General features: G+C 40.0%; 1 long non-coding RNA gene across 1 annotated transcript in view; it reads right to left on the bottom strand.

The window, feature by feature from the left end:
- LOC120516885 overlaps positions 1 to 19,088 on the bottom strand; it is a 60,552-nt gene that overhangs the window by 21,993 nt on the left and 19,471 nt on the right. The window contains exon 2 of the long non-coding RNA XR_005630936.1: positions 8,736 to 8,850. This is a non-coding gene — a long non-coding RNA (uncharacterized LOC120516885). The remainder of the gene's footprint in view (positions 1 to 8,735; positions 8,851 to 19,088) is intronic.

The following is a 19,088-nucleotide window of genomic DNA, read 5'->3' as shown; positions in this document are numbered from 1 at the left end:
TTATCTGCATGAGTGTTCTTCTCACACCTCAAAGACATCAAGTTAAATTGGCCAAAGAATGCATGCATGAGCCAGTCACTTTGGGGTTGTTTTGTGCCTTGCACGCCGTAATGTGACCTCCCTCAGCTGTATTCAGTGGGTCTGACAATGTTGTGTTTTTGAAGTCACTTATACAAACAGTTCCTCTTTTAGATGACTCATACTACGGTCACTTAAAACTTTGAACAACAGAGGACAAATCTTAGTATGACAGTGTCAACCACATGAGTATTGTGTGATCAATTTCAGGGGTGCATTGAGGAAGGATTTGGGTGTGACACAGGCACTTACAATTCTTCCTCTTCTATCTGTAGAGCAGAAGAAGATCTGTCCCTGCCACTTCTGATATTTTTGCATGACTGCACCTCATAAGTGCCATGCTAGACCCTGGCATGCCTTGTTACTTCACCTTTATTATATAATGTTGGGAGTAGGAGAAGTCTGCACTGCCTGAAGGATGGTTTTGTTTTGATACCATTCTTCATATTTGACAATCACATATTCACAGACATGTCCACTGCACTGAATGACATACAGGATGATTCTAAAGTGATAAAACAATTATGTGTTATGTGCAGTGGCAAACCTGAAGAAAAAAGGCATCTTTCAGTTCCAAACCTCTGACCCATTCTCAGTCTTCAGTTAAAAACACTAAACGTAAAGGGAGGTCGATCCTTTTAACAAATTAGAACATTAATTCAGTTTTTCTCAGACCCGCTTAATCCGATTCCAGGTACTGGGAAAGCCAGAGCAAATCCAGGAAGCACTGAGCATGAAACAGTCCCTGACAGGGTGGTAGTCTATCACAGGGCCAATCATTACAATAAAACAATAATCAAATCTGAAATGTCTTCTTCGCTGCATGAGACATTTAGGAGGGTGTGAGGGACCACTGTGGCTGGGCACAATTTGATTGTCCCTCATGCAAATGCTGTTTACATGGAATCTTTTGCTGCTTCTGATTCCCAAGCCGTCATTTGAATATTTGCTTCCTGTTGAAAAGCTCTTGGTTCCTTGTCTGTTATAGCATTCTCATACCCTGATCTTTAAATAATCCTGAATTATGCATCAGTGTAAACCGATTTTCCTTTTCTCCTCGCTCTTCTGGAGCTATCACAACTATAAGAGATATTTTTGTTGGGCTGGGGCTCCTTATATTAGAGTCTCCAATGTCCAGTTTTTCTGTTCCTACCTCTGACAGGGGGTCCGTCCAAAAAAAGCAGTCTAAAGATGGTTACTCAGAATTTGATGCCATTTTATCTCCAATTGAGCAATAGAGTGGGTAAGAAAACAGACAGGAGGATATTAAAAGAGCAGGCTTTGCTTTTAAAGGATGCAGGATTGTAACCATCCGCTTGATTTTAAGAAGCCCAGATGTCACTCAGACAATCTTTAGAGTTAGCATTGGTTTTGTTCTCTTTGGCATTCAGTAATTCAAGGAAAAATTCAGTTCTGTTAGCCCTCAGCTGATATTCAATGTGGAGTTTTGTAGTTGATTAACCTCTTTCTGTTTTCTGTAAATAGCTTCGCCTTGGCCCATCTTTTGGTCATCATGTTGCCCTTGTAGGTCTGAACTGATCTCTTTTAATTTGTGCTGCTCTAAAATGATCATATATTAATATCAGAACAATTTTATTTTTCATTTGTTTGTGATGCTAAATATTTTTGGGGTATGTAAAACAGGCTAACTTGTTATTCGATGTTCAAATGTTCATCAGAGGAGAATTTAGACAGAACATTTTAACTTCTTGAGTCAAAACGGAGACATCATTTTATTTCATGTTTTGCAGTCATTTTGCTTTTTTTTTTTTTTTTTTAAAGGTGAGGTCCAATCAGAATTTCTTTTTTTGTGGTCTCTGGACTAAACTGACTAGGTGATTGTGACATCTCATGGACTGGCCTTTAGCAGCTGAAGTTAAGCTTGTTTTCTTGGTGGTGGGTAGATTATCCAACTATATATCCAATTTCAATCTTAAGAGCTTTACTTCATTGTATATAGTATCCCATGTGAGGCACAAGCCATTGCGTGTGAAATGTCTCCAGAGGTTCCCTGCTGCTGTACTGTACTGCTTTGGTCAGTCTCTCAGTAGCCAATGTGGCAACCCATTGTCACTGTCCCCTGTAAGTGAGTGAGGAGAAAAAGAACTGCTGCCCTGTAGCAAATGATTAGCATCACTCTGGGCAAAAGTACAATGACTTTAGACGTCAGCCAAAAAATTAATGTAACTTTATATGTAAAGAGCTTGGAATTCAAATTTCACACTACAGGCACCATCTGCTTGGAGTTGGCATATTCTCTTAGTGTCTGGGTGACTTTTATTTTCTCTGGCTACATGTCACAGATGTCCATTTTTAAAAAACTGACAACTGTAAACTGGCCCTAATTTCAAAGTTCTTTTGGAAAAAAAGTTACCTCTAAGTAAGCATTCCACTGTGCTTTTTAACTGATTGCAGTTGATGTCCATGCCATACTTGGGAGTTATGTCTTGTGCCCAGTCTGAGGCTGGTTTATCCTCTCTGTGCCCCCTCCACTTTGTGGTTTACTACTGTATCTAATATTACAGCCCTCTGCCCCTTTCAGCTCTGCCTTTTACTGAATTCAGCAACCCCATGCTGTCATCCTGGGCTTTTTCATTTTATATGACCTGAATATTTTTTCATGCAAAGTTGAAAAGCTCTTGGCTCCTTGTCTGTTATAGCATTCTCATACCCTGATCTTTAAATAATCCTGAATTATGCATCAGTGTAAATCCGTTTTCTTTTCCTCCTTGCACTTCTGGAGCTATCACAACTATAAGAGATATTTTTGTTGAGCCAGGGCTCCTTATATTAGAGTCTCCAATGTCCAGTTTTGATGTTCCTACCTCTGACAGGGTTCAGTCCAAAAAAGCAGTCTAAAGATGGCTACTTAGAATTTGATGCCGTTTTTTCTCCAATAGAGCAATAGAGTGGGTAAGAAAACAGACAGGAGGATATTAAAAGAGCAGGCCTTGCTTTTGAAGGATGCAGGATTGTAACCATCCGCTTGATTTTAAGAGGCCCAGATGCCACGCAAACCACCTTAGAGTTAGCATTGGTTTTGTTCTCTTCGGCATTCGGTAATTTAAGGAAAAATTCAGTTCTGTTAGCCCTCAGCTGCTTTTCAGCGTGGAGGTTTGTAATTGATTAACCTCTTTCTGTTTTCTGTAAATAGTAGTTGAACGTTGTACTTCATCAGTTTGCTGCCATTGCTGTCATATCATGCAAATCTGTCTCCTTTTCCTCCACTGTTTTGAGAAGCTCAGTCTGCCATCATGGCTTCATATTTTAAATCCCCCTACACGCCTGTTATTAAAAGCAATTGTTCTAATGTCTGTAGTGTTCTGAGAACATAACTGGAATAAACCCTCTAGACTGGTTATTTTTCTTTTCTTTTTATTGACAGATTTAAACTTGTGAGTTTGAAAAGTTAGAGTTATGTTATCAAGTAAGGTTTTTATTTAATCTGGGGAAGCAGGAGCAATTTCAAAACGAATATTTTGTATTCAAGTTACGTTTTGGAGGCAGCAGTGGTAAGTCACTGTGGTCTGTGTATTTAATAAGCTTTTCACTCATATGCATAACCTGCTTATGAAACATATTCTTTCGAACAATATACATTTACAATTATCTTTCATTGGTCATTTTCCCTTTTTACTGTACATTCTTGTGTCCTGTTTTTATTATCATTATGCTTTTTAATTTTGTGATAAATTATTTCTGGTTGCTGAGAATGTTCTTTTTTTCCAGAGGTTTCTAGCAAAAGTGGAGCAAAAATGTTCTATATTAATTGGTTTATTGTACCAAAACAATATGCTCTTGAAGTTAAAAAGGGTTACCTTACCCTGGCATTTGAGAAGCCCACAACTGCCAGACTCCCAAATATGCTGGCGCTCCATAATTTGTCACCGTTATGGCATTCAGGTGGTACTACCTCTCCACAGCACAAGCACTGATCCATTTGAGGAGATAATGCTCTCTGTTGGACGCAGGATTCCAATCCATCCATTCATTACCAACTTGTTGAATGCACTTCCAGGTTTTGAGCGGACAGAACCTATCCCAGCAGCCTTGGGTACAAAGCAGGAACCAGTCTTGGATTTGATACAAACTCCCTGCATAGCACATTCACCATTGACATTAATCTACTCATCTGTGGGATGTGTGTCTGAATGTAGAGTGCTAAACGGAAACACTCACATGGACACAGTGAGAACGTGCAAACATCAGTGTAGGCCAAAGGAGTCTGGAAGGTTACTACTAAGGTTCAATTAGCCTTGTCGGTAGGCTGGCCTAGCAGTGAAAAGCATCAGGCAGCTACTCAGGCTGGCTAAGAGAACAAGTGTAACTCTGGCACTCACATCTGTGTAAATTGAAAGCAGAAGCTTTCCATTTTTATGCCATGTATGCAATAATCAAAAAGGACAGATGGCCATTTTCCAGGTACAGAAGCACTTCACCCTTTTTTCCACACAACAGGACACACATGCCCTCAACCTGTTTATGCTGGTACATATGTAAAATGTACAAGTGAGGACAAATATCTATCTATCTATCTATCTATCTATCTATCTATCTATCTATCTATCTATCTATCTATCTATCTATCTATCTATCTATCTATCTATCTATCTATCTATCTATCTAATATTCCTTGGCTGCAAAAATGTATTTTTGAAGATAGTGAGTTGTTCACACAACTGAGTCCAAAACAGAACTGTAGTATATAGACAAGATGGCAGCTTTAAAGGCCAGTGTAGAAAGTGAAGTCATCTGGGCCAGAAGTGAAAGTTACATCATCAGAGGAGGGACCGGAAGTGACATCATCAGAGGTGGGAATGGAAAATGACATCATCAAAGGTGCCGGAAAAACAGAAGTGACATCATCAAAGGTGCCAGAACCCTGTGGGATTTTCCAAGAATGGTCTGCAAGGGATCGAGAAGGACAGTTAGTGCACTCCATCACCCCCTGATCAGACATGGAATTGCCATTATTCAGTCCCTTTAATAGACTGCTACTTGCACGTGTGTGATACTATCTATCTATCTATCTATCTATCTATCTATCTATCTATCTATCTATCTATCTATCTATCTATCTATCATATAGTGCCCTATCTATCTATCTATCTATCTATCTATCTATCTATCTATCTATCTATCTATCTATCTATCATATAGTGCCCTATCTATCTATCTATCTATCTATCTATCTATCTATCTATCTATCTATATAGTGCTATCTATCTATCTATCTATCTATCTATCTATCTATCTATCTATCTATCTATCTATCTATCTATCTATCTATCTATCTATCTATCTATCGTCCTTGGTAGGAAAGGGAAATGTAGATTTGTTTGTTGTTTTTTCTATTAGAATACATGTGGCAGCCATATTTTGGTACATAGTAAACATTTACTTGATCTGAAGGTCAACTTGTGTGTACCATACAAAGAGTCTCAGTTTTGTCAGCTTGTTGGTGACTTAAGCATTAGCACCACCACCTCATATCTTCCAGGGCCCAGGTTTAATTATCAACCCAGCCAATGATGCCACACCATTTATGCTTTATGTCCTTTTTTTTTTGGCACATCACAGGGTAGGTTTACAATGAGTATCTAGATTCCCTTAAATCTTAAAGACATTGTGTTAAGTTAGTTGGGACAGTATGAGAGCAACTGAGTGTACAGTGTAATCAGCATTGCCATGATGGACTCCAAACCCTTATCCCTGGGTCATTTTGCAGAATGGCTGTACAGAGATTAGAGAATGTAACTTCAAGTCACTGGATAAAGGAGTTGGTTTCAATCCATCCATCCATCGATTTTCTGAACCCAATTTCTTTTTCTTAAGGTTCTGGGTAACTGGTGCCAACAGCACTGGGTGAAAGGTGAGAACAAACTCAGGACAGGACACAGATTGGAGAGGGATGAAGAAAGTCTGGCATTCCAGTATCCACTTGGGGCTTTCTGTGGCAGAACTTTGCACAAAAGCCTTTTGTAAATGTAGTTAAACTGGGGCATCTACTATATTTAGGTTCCGTGTTTAGTTGTAGGTTGGTCTGGGGGTTCTCAAGGATTCAGTGAGGAAATTCAGGGTTTTGCAAATTTGAGAAATTTTCAATGAAAGAAAGTGCCTGAGATAAACCATATGTTTAATACCAGCAGGAAGCGAACCTCACCAGTCCAATTGAAAAACAAGATATTACTGGGGTATCTATTTGCCTTCAATAAGTCTTATAAATCATTAAAAAGTGTCAATCTGCACAACCAGATTACTAGAGTGGAGCGTTGTAAAAACACATTATTTTAACATGGCTTTCTCACAGCTTCATTTTAGTTTAATCCTGATATGCATTTAATTATCATTATCATTCATGGTGGCTCGGAAATCCGTACTAACCCCTACTTTCTCTGCTGTTCTTTTTCCATTTTTCTGCGCCACCACCACACAATCAAAGCGCCATGATGTCCCTACATTGATGGATTAAAGGCCAGAAGTCCACATGACCGTCATCATCAAGTTTGTCCATGTGAGCCCTGAAAGCCATGAGGACTGATTGAGATCATTTATGTTAGGTAGAATGCCTAGAGGGGGCTGGGTGGTCTTGTGGCTTCAGAACCCCTGCAGGTTTTGTTTTTTTTTTTCTCCAGCCGTCTGGAGTTTTTTTTCTTTTGTTTTTTTCTGTCCTTCCCGGCCATTGGACCTTACTTTTATTCTATGTTAATTAGTATTGCTTAATTTTATTTTTTACATTTTGTCTTTTTTCTCTTTGTTCATCCTGTAAAGCACTTTAAGCTACATCATTTGTATGAAAATGTGCTATATAAAAAAATATTGTTGTTGTTATACCTTAGCCTGATTGGCATTGATTCCTTGTTTGGGGACAACTCAAGAGTACCCAAAATGTTTCACAATATACAGCGAAGATGAGCAAACCAGTTCATTGCAGGTCAAACAGGAGAGTGTGTTAGATAAAATGAATGCACAACTGCCAGATAGTCCCAGTTTCTCTACCAAAGGGTGATTTGTGGAAGTGTTTTCTTGTGTTTCTTCATTTTTTTTTTCTTTTCTCTACACTTCATCTCTCTGGTCTCTTTCTTCTGAAGAAATAACTCTGTCCCGATTCACGTATGTTCTGTTTCTTCAAGTTACAAGTAGAGAGAGAGAGAGAGATGTGAAGACAATTTATAGCTGAACCAGTGAGCTGCGCAGAGGCCGAGCTAAAGGAGACCAATAAGGTTTGTGACTGAGAAGTCGTCTTGTTTTCACAGCATCCTCTCCCACCACCTCTACCTGTTTTCATAAAGTGTGCCTTATAGTCAACTAGCATACCATTCAGGATTGACTCTTATGTTGTGTTCAGTGCAGTCAAGGTAGGCCCCTGCAGTCCTGCACTGGATAAACAGATTTGTTAAACAGATGAACTTACATTTCTAAAAATAATATGTAACAGCAGCTGCCTTTCCTTTAATGAGGCTCACATACAGAGTTGGCCTCCTGATAAAACAGCAGGATGCTGCCCTTCTTCACTCTCCCTAGAACTGCTGAGTCTGGTGTATAAGCTATCAAAGAAATTATCATCCAATTAGCAAAACCACCATTTGCTCCTCTTCTTTCTTTGCGGATTTGTGTTTTTTTTTTTGTTTTTTTTCCAGATAGACCTTCCACGCCAGCAGCGGATTGTTTCATAGGTGGCCTTTTCTGGTTGAGTCTTGCATCATCCTAATGAGAAAGCTGAGGCTACACTCTGGGGAAATAAGAGAAATGATGAAAGTGAAGAGGGCAGAGAAGGAGGAGGAGAGAGGACTGGGTTGACCTGACAGCTTATACAAAGGTTGTGTCACGTGTGCTGGAGTTAAAGAAATCTGAGAATGGCTAAAGACTTTTCATTAAAGCAATCACATTTGTTGTGCAGTTCCTTTTATGAGAAAGGCCTTTCATCCATTTTCAGATTGGGATTTATCCAGTCTCAGGGTTATGGAGAGATGAACCCTATCCTGTTAGCATGGGTGTCACAAGGCTGGTATCAAGCCTGGAAGGTAGCCAGTCCACAGCATAGCATCACACACACTCACGTGAGGCCTTGTTTAAGTCACCAGTTATATTTTAGGATGCAGGAGGAAAACCAACTCACCAGAGTAAAACACCCTAAGACACAGGAAGAAGATGCCAGTTCCATGCAGGCAGTGACCAGACTGGGGTTAAAACCCAACAACTCAAAAATTGTGTATTACTTGTTACATAAGTTTTAGGTGTGTGGCTGAATAAATCTTTCAGTAATAAATCAATTCCATTTCTGTCTTGTCAGATTTAATAAAATTCAAAGATGTTCTGCTCAGAGCTGCTCTTCAGCAATGGGACGGGGATGCCATACTTCACCAAGGATTTGACAGACAGAAGCACCACAGCTTTTGTTTTAGAGCAACACACACTTAGAAAGACTTATATTACTTTAAGATGTGGGAGATGTATGTTAAGGCATCTTTAAGAAAGTGCATTTTCTTTGTAACTCAATCATCCCAAATAAACAAACTTGCAGCTTTCTCTGCCTCATTCCTCACAGTTGTTTAGGGTCATTACTGTCAAGTGACATTTTTATTTGCATTTACTAATCAACATGCAACATGTCACCACTCTGAATCGTCCTTGGTTAGTGAGTGTAACAGCCTTACCTCAAACTTTCTGTATTCCTAGCTGAATATTTTTATGCACAGTCCCCTCCACTTGAGCCGTTAGGTTTCAGAATCGAGTAGAAGTGGCTATGTGATCAGAAGTAGGGGTGAATATCTGAATAAGTAAGTAAAACAAATCTTGTTCGTGATTACATTTCTGTGAACCAAAGAGGTAAATACATAAAAAGGCAGGCAAAACACTTCAACAAAAACACAAAGCAAGAAAACCTCAAAAAAAGAAAGAAATATTAAACACTTAACCTCAAAGCACCTCAACTATTGACTTTTACCACTGGTAACACATGCAGTGATGGATCTCGAGCTGGGCCCCACCCATCACATGACTGTAACCTAGTTACCATTGCTAAGCAACAAAAGAGGATGGCTGAGGCTTTGGGGAAAGCTGCATATAAAGGGCGAGGCCAAGGTTGATGTGTATTGTGATGGATGGCCGGGGAATCATGCCCTACCGGGAGGCCTGGAAGAACAGGGAACCAGGAGAAGGACAATTCATATCCCGGGACATGAGAGGGCAGCCCCCCCCGGTTGCCCACAGGCTTTGGTCTTTGAAACTCAAACTTTTTGAGGTCCATGGCCACCACCAGGGGGCACCTGGACAGCTCCGGTAGTAAGATCTGCAGCACTACCGCCACACCCGGAAGTGCTGCCAGAAGAGGAGTGGGATTTGTATGCAGCACTCCTGCCACACCCGGAAGTGCTGCTTGAAATTAGTCGAGAGGCACCTGGAGCACTTCTGGGTGCAGTATAAAGGAGGCTGCCTCACTCCAGTAGATGAGCCGGAGTCGGGAAGCAGAGGAGTGGAGTGTGCAGAAGGAAACAAAGAGAAGTAAAAAAGGACTGAGTATTGTGCTGATTTATGGATGGTGTTGTGTATGTAAGGAAGAGTATAACAAACGTGTGTGTTTTGAATATTGTGTGTCATTGGTGTCTGTCTGGAGCCAGGCTGATCTTCTGCAATATTTAGGTATATTATTGTGTTTTTTGTTAACTTTGAATCATTATTTTTTGTTATTTCTGTTGAATTTGTTTATTATTGGTTTAATCAATCAATCAATCAACATTTATTTATATAGCACATATTCATACAAAAAAATGTAGCTCAAAGTGCTTTACAAAATGAATAGAAAAATAGAAGACACAATAAAAAAATAAACACAAGTCAACATTAATTAACATAGAATAAGTAAGGTCCGATGGCCAGGGTGGACAGAAAAAACAAAAAAAACCTCCAAAAGCTGGAGAAAAAAAAAAAAATCTGTAGGGGTTCCAGACCAAAAGACCGCCCAGTCCCCTCTGGGCAATCTACCTAACATAAGTCAAACAGTCCTCTTTGTATTTAGGGTTTTCATGGAAGGACCTGATGATGATGGTCACGTAGACTTCTGGCTTTCAGTCCATCAATGTTGGTGCATCATGATGCTTTGAGTAGGTGGTGGTGAAGTGGTGGCTCTGAGGCTAAGGATCTACACTGGTATCCCGAAGGTTGCCAGTTCAAATCCTTGTAACTGCCAAAAGAGATCCTACTCTGCTGGGTCCTTGAGCAAGGCCCTTAACCTGCAATTGCTCCAGGGACACTGTACGATGGCTGACCCTGCGCTCTGACCCCAAGGGGTATGCAAAAACTAACAAATTCCTAATAAGAGAAATTGTATAAGGTGAAATACAGAACAAAAAAAAATGTACTATATCTTTAAATTTGCATGTGTTTCTTGTGCTTTGTGGGTGGTTTCCCAAGAGGCGGAAGTACCCTAATGTTGTAGCTGCTGGGCCCTCCTTCTGGCTTTATATTCGAGCCTGCGACAGGATTCAGCAGCCAAGTATTCTGTGGAGTTGTGAGTGCAGTCATTGTCTCGTTTGATGATGGCATATAGTTCTGACCAGTGCGTCGTCAAGCTGATTTTGCTGTTAAGTTTGTTGATATATATTAAGGGGGTGGGGGTGAGCCTCTGTGCCTGATGTCAATGCAGCAAAAATTACATTGGATACAAGGTGCTACTTCTGCATTACTGCATTAAGACGAAATTCCAGCACACACCAACAGTCTACAGGAGCATGCAACTCTGGGTATGATGTGATTTTTGCCACTCTGACTTTGGGTACAAAGCTCCATGTCTGCATCAATGCATTCCATGTGAAGTGTGCGGTGAGAACCTAGCTGTGCAGGAGGAGCAGCAGAAAAACGTGCCTTTGTGTCAAGTATACACCTGACCTGATGTAACCTACCCTAAGCTAATCTAACCTAATATACATTTCATAAATTAATAATAGTTATTGAAATACAGTAACAATAATACATTAATAATAATAATAATGTTAATACTGTAATACAACCACTTACGACAATGCTTCGATGCTCTTCGATTTCATTTATTGTATCTCTATGGAAGCTCCGTCGTTAAATTGCGGTATTGTTAGTCGGGATGTTGTTAACTGAGTCATGACTTTATTATTATATTATGTTGGATTTTCTGTTTTTGTTTTTTTTTTTTAATTCTATTGCTATCTTTTAAGGATTCTGTTTTCTTCATTACATATTGTAACTTTTATTTTGGATTTCTTTTTAGGCAATTCCTTTCTACCAATTTTGCCTTACTTTTCCTATTTCAGTTTTTTTGGCAATAAATTCTTCCATTTTATAAAGATCATTTTAAGGGCCCCTTGTTCACCATCTGAGGTTTACAGTGAACTGCCTACTTGTGGGGCTTTTTGATATATATTTAACACTGTTAAGTTTCTTTGGATTGTTTTAATGCCCTTCAGGCCTGTTAGTCCTGAGATGGGCCAGTTGGAGCTGGGATTAAGACCCACTGGGGCGAGGCCTTTCCAGGCAAGCAATGGAGGCATGGTCTGACCAGTTACACTTTTTAGTGAAGCCTTTTGGAGGCCATGTATATGTCTCCACACCATAACAAAGGGGTCCACTCCACATCCTGACTTTGCTATCATGTTGGACAATGTAGTGGTTAGTGCTGCTGCTGCTGCGTCATGGATACAATATCTTGGGTTCAGATTCAGAAGCCAGTCACTGTTTGTATCGAGTTGCATGTTAGCTCCTTGGCTACATAGGTACTTCTTTTGGTACTCTGGTTTTCCTTCCACATCCTAAAGTCATGCAGGTTAGGTCAATTAATGTAGCATATCATACCATTCTCAAACCTACTTGTAGGCATCCAGAGCCTATTTGGGGAGCCCTGGACATGACATCAGTCCATTTGATGACCCACACTCACATAGGGTTAACTTAGAATTGCCAGTTAACCCAACCTGTTTGTCTTTTGGGACGTGGGAAAAGAATCACATAGGCACAAGCAAAATGTGCAGACTCCATTTGGATGACAAGATACATAAGTTGAAGCCAGGGCGCTGGCAGCTGTAACTACTGTGTCATTGTGTCACCTGTTAAGTTACTTGCCAATTCTAATGTGAATGTGAATGTTAGTGGGCCATATGATGAATTGAGGTTGATTTCTGCCTTGTGCCTATTGCTGCTGGGATAACCAATTGTGTCCCTGTGTTCTTGATGAACTCATTTTAAAATACAAGTCTCGATCCACTGTACTAATTCCCTTCAGAATTTTAAACACTTCAATCATGTCACCTCTTAATCTTCTTTTGCTTAAACTGTAAAGGCTCAGCTCTTTAAATCTTTACTCATAATTTAACCCCTGTAGCCCTAGAATCAGCCTAGTCGCTCTTCTCTGGACCTTTTCTAGCGCTGCTATGTCCTTTTTGTAGCCTGGAGACCAAAACTGCACACAGTACTCCAGATGAGGCCTCACCAGTGCATTATAAAGGTTGAGCATAACCTCCTTGGACTTGTACTCCACACATCAAGGCGCTATATAACCTGACATTCTGTTAGCCTTCTTAATGGCTTCTGAACACTGTTGAGAAGTCGATAGCTTAGAGTCCACTATGACTCCTAAATCCTTCTCATAAGCTGTACTCTCGATTTTCCGACCATCCATTGTGTATTCAAACCTATCATTTTTACTTCCTATGTGTAATACTTTGCATTTACTGACATTAAATTTAATCTGCCACAAATCTGCCCAAGCATGTATGCTATCCAAGTCCTTCTGTTATGATATAACAGATTCCAAATTATCTGCTAATCCATCCATCTTGGTATCATCTGCAAACTTAACCAGCTTGTTACTTATAATCCTACCTAAATCATTTATATACATTAAAAATAGCAGTGGCCCTAGCACTGACCCCTGCTGGTCACCACTCTTAACATCGGCCAGTTCTGATGAGGTTCCTCGCACCATCACCCTCTTCGTCCTGCGTCTGAGCCAATTCAGCACCAATCTAAAAACATCACCCTGAACTCCCATTTCTTTTAATCTGATGCCCAACCTCTCGTGTGGCACCTTATCAAATGCTTTCTGAAAGTCCAGATAAATAATATCATAAGCTCCACAGAATTCCAACATGTTAGTAAAACACGACCTCTCTCTTCTGAACCCATGCTGACTATTCAGAATAACTCCTGTCCTTGCCAGATGTGGCTCAATCTTATCCTTAATAATTCCTTCCATTAATTTTCCTGTGATGCATGATAAGCTTACTGGCCTATAGTTGCTTGGATCTGCCCTGTCACCCTTTTTATATAATGGGATGATATTTGCCATTTTCCAGTCCTTCAGAATCTCTCCAGTGCTCAGTGACTTCCTAAAAATATGTGTCAAGGGTTTATATCTGTACTCACTAGCCTCCTTAAGAACACAAGGATAAATATTATCTGGGCCTGGTGATTTGTTTGACTTCATCTTATTTAATCTGAGCAGCACTTCTCCCTCTACAATTTCCAAATCCCTCAGTACCTCCTTAGTGGTCACATTTACCTCTGGGAGGTTATCCACTTGCTCACATGTGAACACCTCAGAAAAATGTAAGTTTAGGGCATCCGCTATTTCACTGTCTGTATCTTTTAATTCCCCTTTACTATTCCTGTTGCACTTGACCTCCTCCTTGACTGTTCTTTTACTACTAAAATACTGCAGACAAGCCAGATGTACTGAATGAGTGCATCCCTTTAAGAGAGATGTCATGAGGGCCAGCAGCCTGAGTGCTGGAGTTACACAAGAACTGCCAGAGAGAAGTCTGTGGCCTCGGCTGTCTATTTTCTAGAGCAGTGAGCAAGCCAGCAGCTGTGGGGGACGTGACGAGTGAAAAGGAAACTTCCTGCTCGGTTGACAGATCAGGAATAATTTACAACCTTAACTGTCAGCCCTGCCCGCCCACCCCACGTGTCATCATATCCTGAAAGGTACGTGCTTATAAATGGTATGTAACTGCAGGACTATGACACGGGCCTCCAGTAATGGTGGCATATTGATTTCAAAGCAATGCTACACTTGAGTGGTCCTCCAAGATGTTAACTATTAATTGACCAGGGTTGTTTGTATTTCTTTTAAGCAGGGAGAGTGATCAGATAGCTGACCCAGCAGGTCTCAGAACAGATGACCTTGAGCTACAGTATGTCAAGTCACTGGTCAATCCTGTGCTCCCCTGGTACAGTATAAGTGAAGATATTTGCTATGAAAGACACTATAATATCAGTTTAGTCGATCATCTCTGGACTTTCTCAAGTGTTGCTATGTCTTTTTTACATTATGGAGACTTAAACTACACACAATACCCCAAATCAATAAACGCAGAGTCCAAGTTGGGTCCGTAAATCTTTTTTGTTTGTCTTGTCCAGGTTCTTGTTGCTCACAATATTAGTCTTATTGGTAAATTAGCTGTGCTACCAAGGTTTACCAGGGAAATTCCATGAGACAATCAGTTACAGAGCCATCGGGTGTATCAGATGTACTATGTAACAAAGTGCTTTTCTGTATGCAATGTTTGTTTTTTGTATTTTTATTTTTACCCAGGGCTAATATTATTGGCAGGTAGTGTGGTGTAGTGGTTAAAGCTTTGGATTTCAAACCCTGAGATTGTGGGTCCAAATCCTGCTACTGACACTATGTGACCATGAGTAAGTCACTCCACTTGGCTCTGCTCCAACTGGAAAAACAAAAGATACGTAACCAATTGTATCTGAAATGTTATGAGTTGTAAAGGTATCAGTCAAGTAATAATAATAATATTATGAGGTCACTGAAGCTACTTGCTCTTAAATTTGCTATGCACGGATGGTCATGAGGATAACATTCTTGCATTTCATCAGTTCCTGTTCTTTCTATTGACTTGGCTTTTGTTGACGGTCATTGCAAAACACACTTTTACAGGAAAGTGTAATCTTTTGAAATGAAATGGGTAATTGTTAGAAATATTGTGAAATTTGAGTATATGTTGCATTGAACTGCCACAGTGAGGTAAAGGAAATGAACATAGTATAAAGAGTTATTGGAGTTTGAGTCAATTGTAAATCAGGGGAGGAAAATCACCCCATGTTTCAGCCTCAGAGCATGTTGCAAATGTCTCTTCACCCTGCTCCAGTGTTCCGATCCCAGACAACGCTTTAGGCTTCTCCACCATCCTCTCCGGTGTCCAGGACTCAGAGCATGCCACAAGTGTCTCTGCATTCTGCTCTACAGTTCCAACCATGGAGCACAGTAATGTTAATCCCTCAAGTCTGCTCTGATGTTCACCTGCTTCCCGGAGAAAGTGCCACCTGAGAATCCCACTGCACAACAATCCTTCTCTTACAGTGCGTTCCCCACTGCTTCCTTCTTCCTGATGACAGTCTATGCCACACTGTTCACCCCTTTTTGGAGTCTGGTAGTAGCCCTTTTGTTCAGTAACCCCCCCTTTCCTCAAGCCCCCTGGAGGTTTCCACCCCTTGAAGTCTTGGATGTAAATATTTGTATTGGCTATCCCCACCAGTCATTCCTCTCATCACCACCTCCAGCCCCACACTGCTGACTGGCGACTTATAATAGAGCCTTATCATGTAGCAGTGAACTTTTGTGAATTTCCCCTTGGGATTAATAAAGTATCTATCTATCTATCTATCTATCTATCTATCTATCTATCTATCTATCTATCTATCTATCTATCTATCTATCTATCTATCTATATAGTGCCTTTCATATCTATCTATCTATCTATCTATCTATCTATCTATCTATCTATCTATCTATCTATCTATCTATCTATCTATCTATCTATCATGCTGTAGTCCTTGGTAGGAAAGGGAAATGTAGATTTGTTTGTTGATTTTTCTATTAGAATATTTTCTGTGCCACCACCACACAATCAAAGCACCGTGATGTCCCTACATTGATGGATTAAAGGCCAGAAGTCCACATGACCGTCATCATCAAGTTTGTCCATGTGAACCCTGAAAACCATGAGGACTGATTGAGATCATTTATGTTAGGTAGAATGCCTAGAGGGGGCTGGGTGGTCTTGTGGCTTCAGAACCCCTGCAGGTTTTGTTTTTTTTTTTTCTCCAGCCGTCTGGAGTTTTTTTCTTTTGTTTTTTTCTGTCCTTCCTGGCCATTGGACCTTAGGTTTATTCTATGTTAATTGGTATTGCTTAATTTTATTTTTTACATTTTGTCTTTTTTCTCTTTGTTCCTGTAAAGCACTTTGAGCTACATCATTTGTATTTGTATTTGTATCTATCAGTGCAGGTTTACTGTAGTAAGTATTAGTATTAGATGTTTACATTAGAGGGTCAGCTCAGGTTGGTCAGTTTGGAGACAAAGTCAGAAAGGTGAGATGGTGTTGGTTTGTACATGTGCAGAGAAGAGATGCTGGGTATATTGGGAGAAGGATGCTAAGGATAGAGCTGCCAGGCAAGAGGAAAAGAGGAAGGCCTAAGAGAAGGTTTATGGATGTGGTGAGAGAGGACATGCAGGTGATGGGGGTGACAGAGCAAGATGATGAGAACAGGAAGAGATGGAATAAAAATGATCTGCTGTGACAACGCCTAACAGGAGTAACCGAAAGAAGAGGAAGAATGATTTTCATTTGTTTAAGCCATTCATTAAAGTATAATATTTCTTTTGATGCATTTCCTTGTTTCTGTGTTGTCCATGTTAACGTTCACAGATGTGAATGTTTAGTATATGCAAAGCAGTGCTTGAAGTGGATACACAGAAGTGCCAATGCCCTGTGTGTTACACTTACTATTTGTACTGTATTAACATGAAGGACAAAGGTCGTGGAGCATTTTCCAATTTGAAATTCAAGCACCATTATCTAAGACCGGCGTTTCTTTCTAACGTGCAGCACCATCGTCAAAGAGCAGGAGACTGACAAAGCAGAACGGACAACCAAGATGAGGGATGGTAGTCAACTGCATAAACACAGGTTGCTAAGCAAAGATCTTCACCAAACTTCTTCTTTCCATTTCACAATGTGATCACATCTCTTTTTTCACCCGCTCTATTGACTAGCAGCGTTATTATGTTGTCCTTCATTTGCATAAAGCCGTTCTCAGAGCAGAGCATAGGTGTAGCATATTAATATCTAAAAATAAAAAAATAATAACAATAAAAAAAACATATTTTGACTAATTTTCTTACTTCTGTGACTTCACCAAATCTGTCAAAGCATTTTTGAGATTATGGGGTATTTTGTTTTTCTGTTGTGAGGGTGGTTTACCCCTAAATGTTGATGTATCGAAATGTCCTTACTGAGTGGATACCTACTGACCTAGCTGTACCATCCTGCCGGATTTAATCTTTTTCACTAAACAGGAAACAGTGGTTTTAATGATGAGTGAGTGAGTGAGTGAGTAAACTTCTGATTATGAATACAAGTACATAGATACAGGTCAGTGTCATCAGCATTTCAATGAACCTTTATATGTGTTGTATTGGCAGATAATGTCCAATACTGTGTTCTGAGATTTTTCAAGTAAGGACCACAGAAGTTTCGAGGTAGGATAGTTCTACTCACTAATCATGGTGATGGAAAGTGTGATGTGTTGCCTATTGTTTAGTACATCAGAGCTGCACTGTACTCTGTACATGTATTAACCCTAAGACAATAAGAAGATGTGACTTATTGATTCCATCATAGTCTTGTGCCAAAAGTGAAAGAGATGATTAGAAGGAACGGAGAGGGGGGATTCAGTTGCTAGATGGTCTATTTAGCCACTACGTTCCTCTGTGTGCATTTCATTGTTTGGCATTGGTGACGTTGATTATTGTCATATGTATTATTAACATTTGCATATTTCTGTCTCTGCGGTGGGCTGTTGCCCACTGTGGGGTTTGTTTCTTGCCTTGCGCCCTGTGCTGGCTGGAATTGGCTCCAGCAGACCCCTGTGACCCTGTAGTTAGGATATAGAGGGTTGGATAATGGATGGATGGATGGATATTTCTGTCTGTTTTGGAGTTTGTAATCATGGAACCAGTAATCAATTTCTGATATTATTTTCACATTCTACCTGGAAATGCAAAAGTAAATTTTCAGCAACCTCTTAGTTTTCTTTATTTACGTGATGCTGTTTTGAAGGTCATGTGACCTCAACTACAATGCCAATGGCGTAACAGAAATTACAATATTCTGTAAATATGCTGTCGATTGCACTTTGCATTATCCCTTGCTGATATTTGTATTTTTTTCTAAATAACGCCTACTATTAGAATTTCTTGTTCTGCTTATGAACTTTTTCTGATTCGATTTTTGTCTTTCCCTGCCTTCTTGTTACCATTTGTATTTTCACTCCTCCAGTGTTCTGACTCTTACTTGTCTATGACCATGGTCGATTTCTTATTTCTCAATTATCTCCTGGTTGTTTAGGTGCTCACAAACATACCTGGCATTTTGCCTCTCCACAATGACATATTGTTTATTGGTCCTGGGCTGGTGGCCAATCAAGTGACTAGTAAGTCATGTGCCATGTAATGTCATCATTCCCAACTGGTTCATAGTGGTTAGATGTCTCACAACTCCAGGGTCCTATATTCCTTTTGCATTTCTTCTCATTTTGTCTGCCACCTTCCACTTCTGAAACTTTATTTTGTGACTCTAAATGATTCTAGATGGCATACTAACACCACCTAGGACTTTTTCCTTGCTTTACTCCTTTTGCTCTTGGAATGTGACATTATAGATGATATTTCCCAACAGCAGTCTAGTGTGCTTCAGGCTTGATATTGATTAGGGATTTTTTTCTTGTTAGTTTTGCTTTTTGACTTCTGCTTCAGCTTTTCTTTTTATGCTCGTTCCCATATAATGCATGGAGCACCTGTTGTGAAAGTCCATATCTGTCTGTCTGTCCGCAAGAAACAACTCGGGCCCCCCCATGGACCAATTTCATTGAACTGTGGCACGGTTTTATCTTTAAAGGAAATTGGTTCAAGAGTTTAATTTTTTGTTGAGATATCTCAAACAGATCACGCTATACTAAGTTTAGAA

The sequence above is a fragment of the Polypterus senegalus genome, chromosome 16 (assembly GCF_016835505.1).
Source record: "Polypterus senegalus isolate Bchr_013 chromosome 16, ASM1683550v1, whole genome shotgun sequence".
In the NCBI taxonomy this organism is placed as follows: domain Eukaryota; kingdom Metazoa; phylum Chordata; class Cladistia; order Polypteriformes; family Polypteridae; genus Polypterus; species Polypterus senegalus.
Note: the sequence above shows the minus strand (reverse complement) of the source record. Positions and strands in the feature narration are given on the sequence as shown.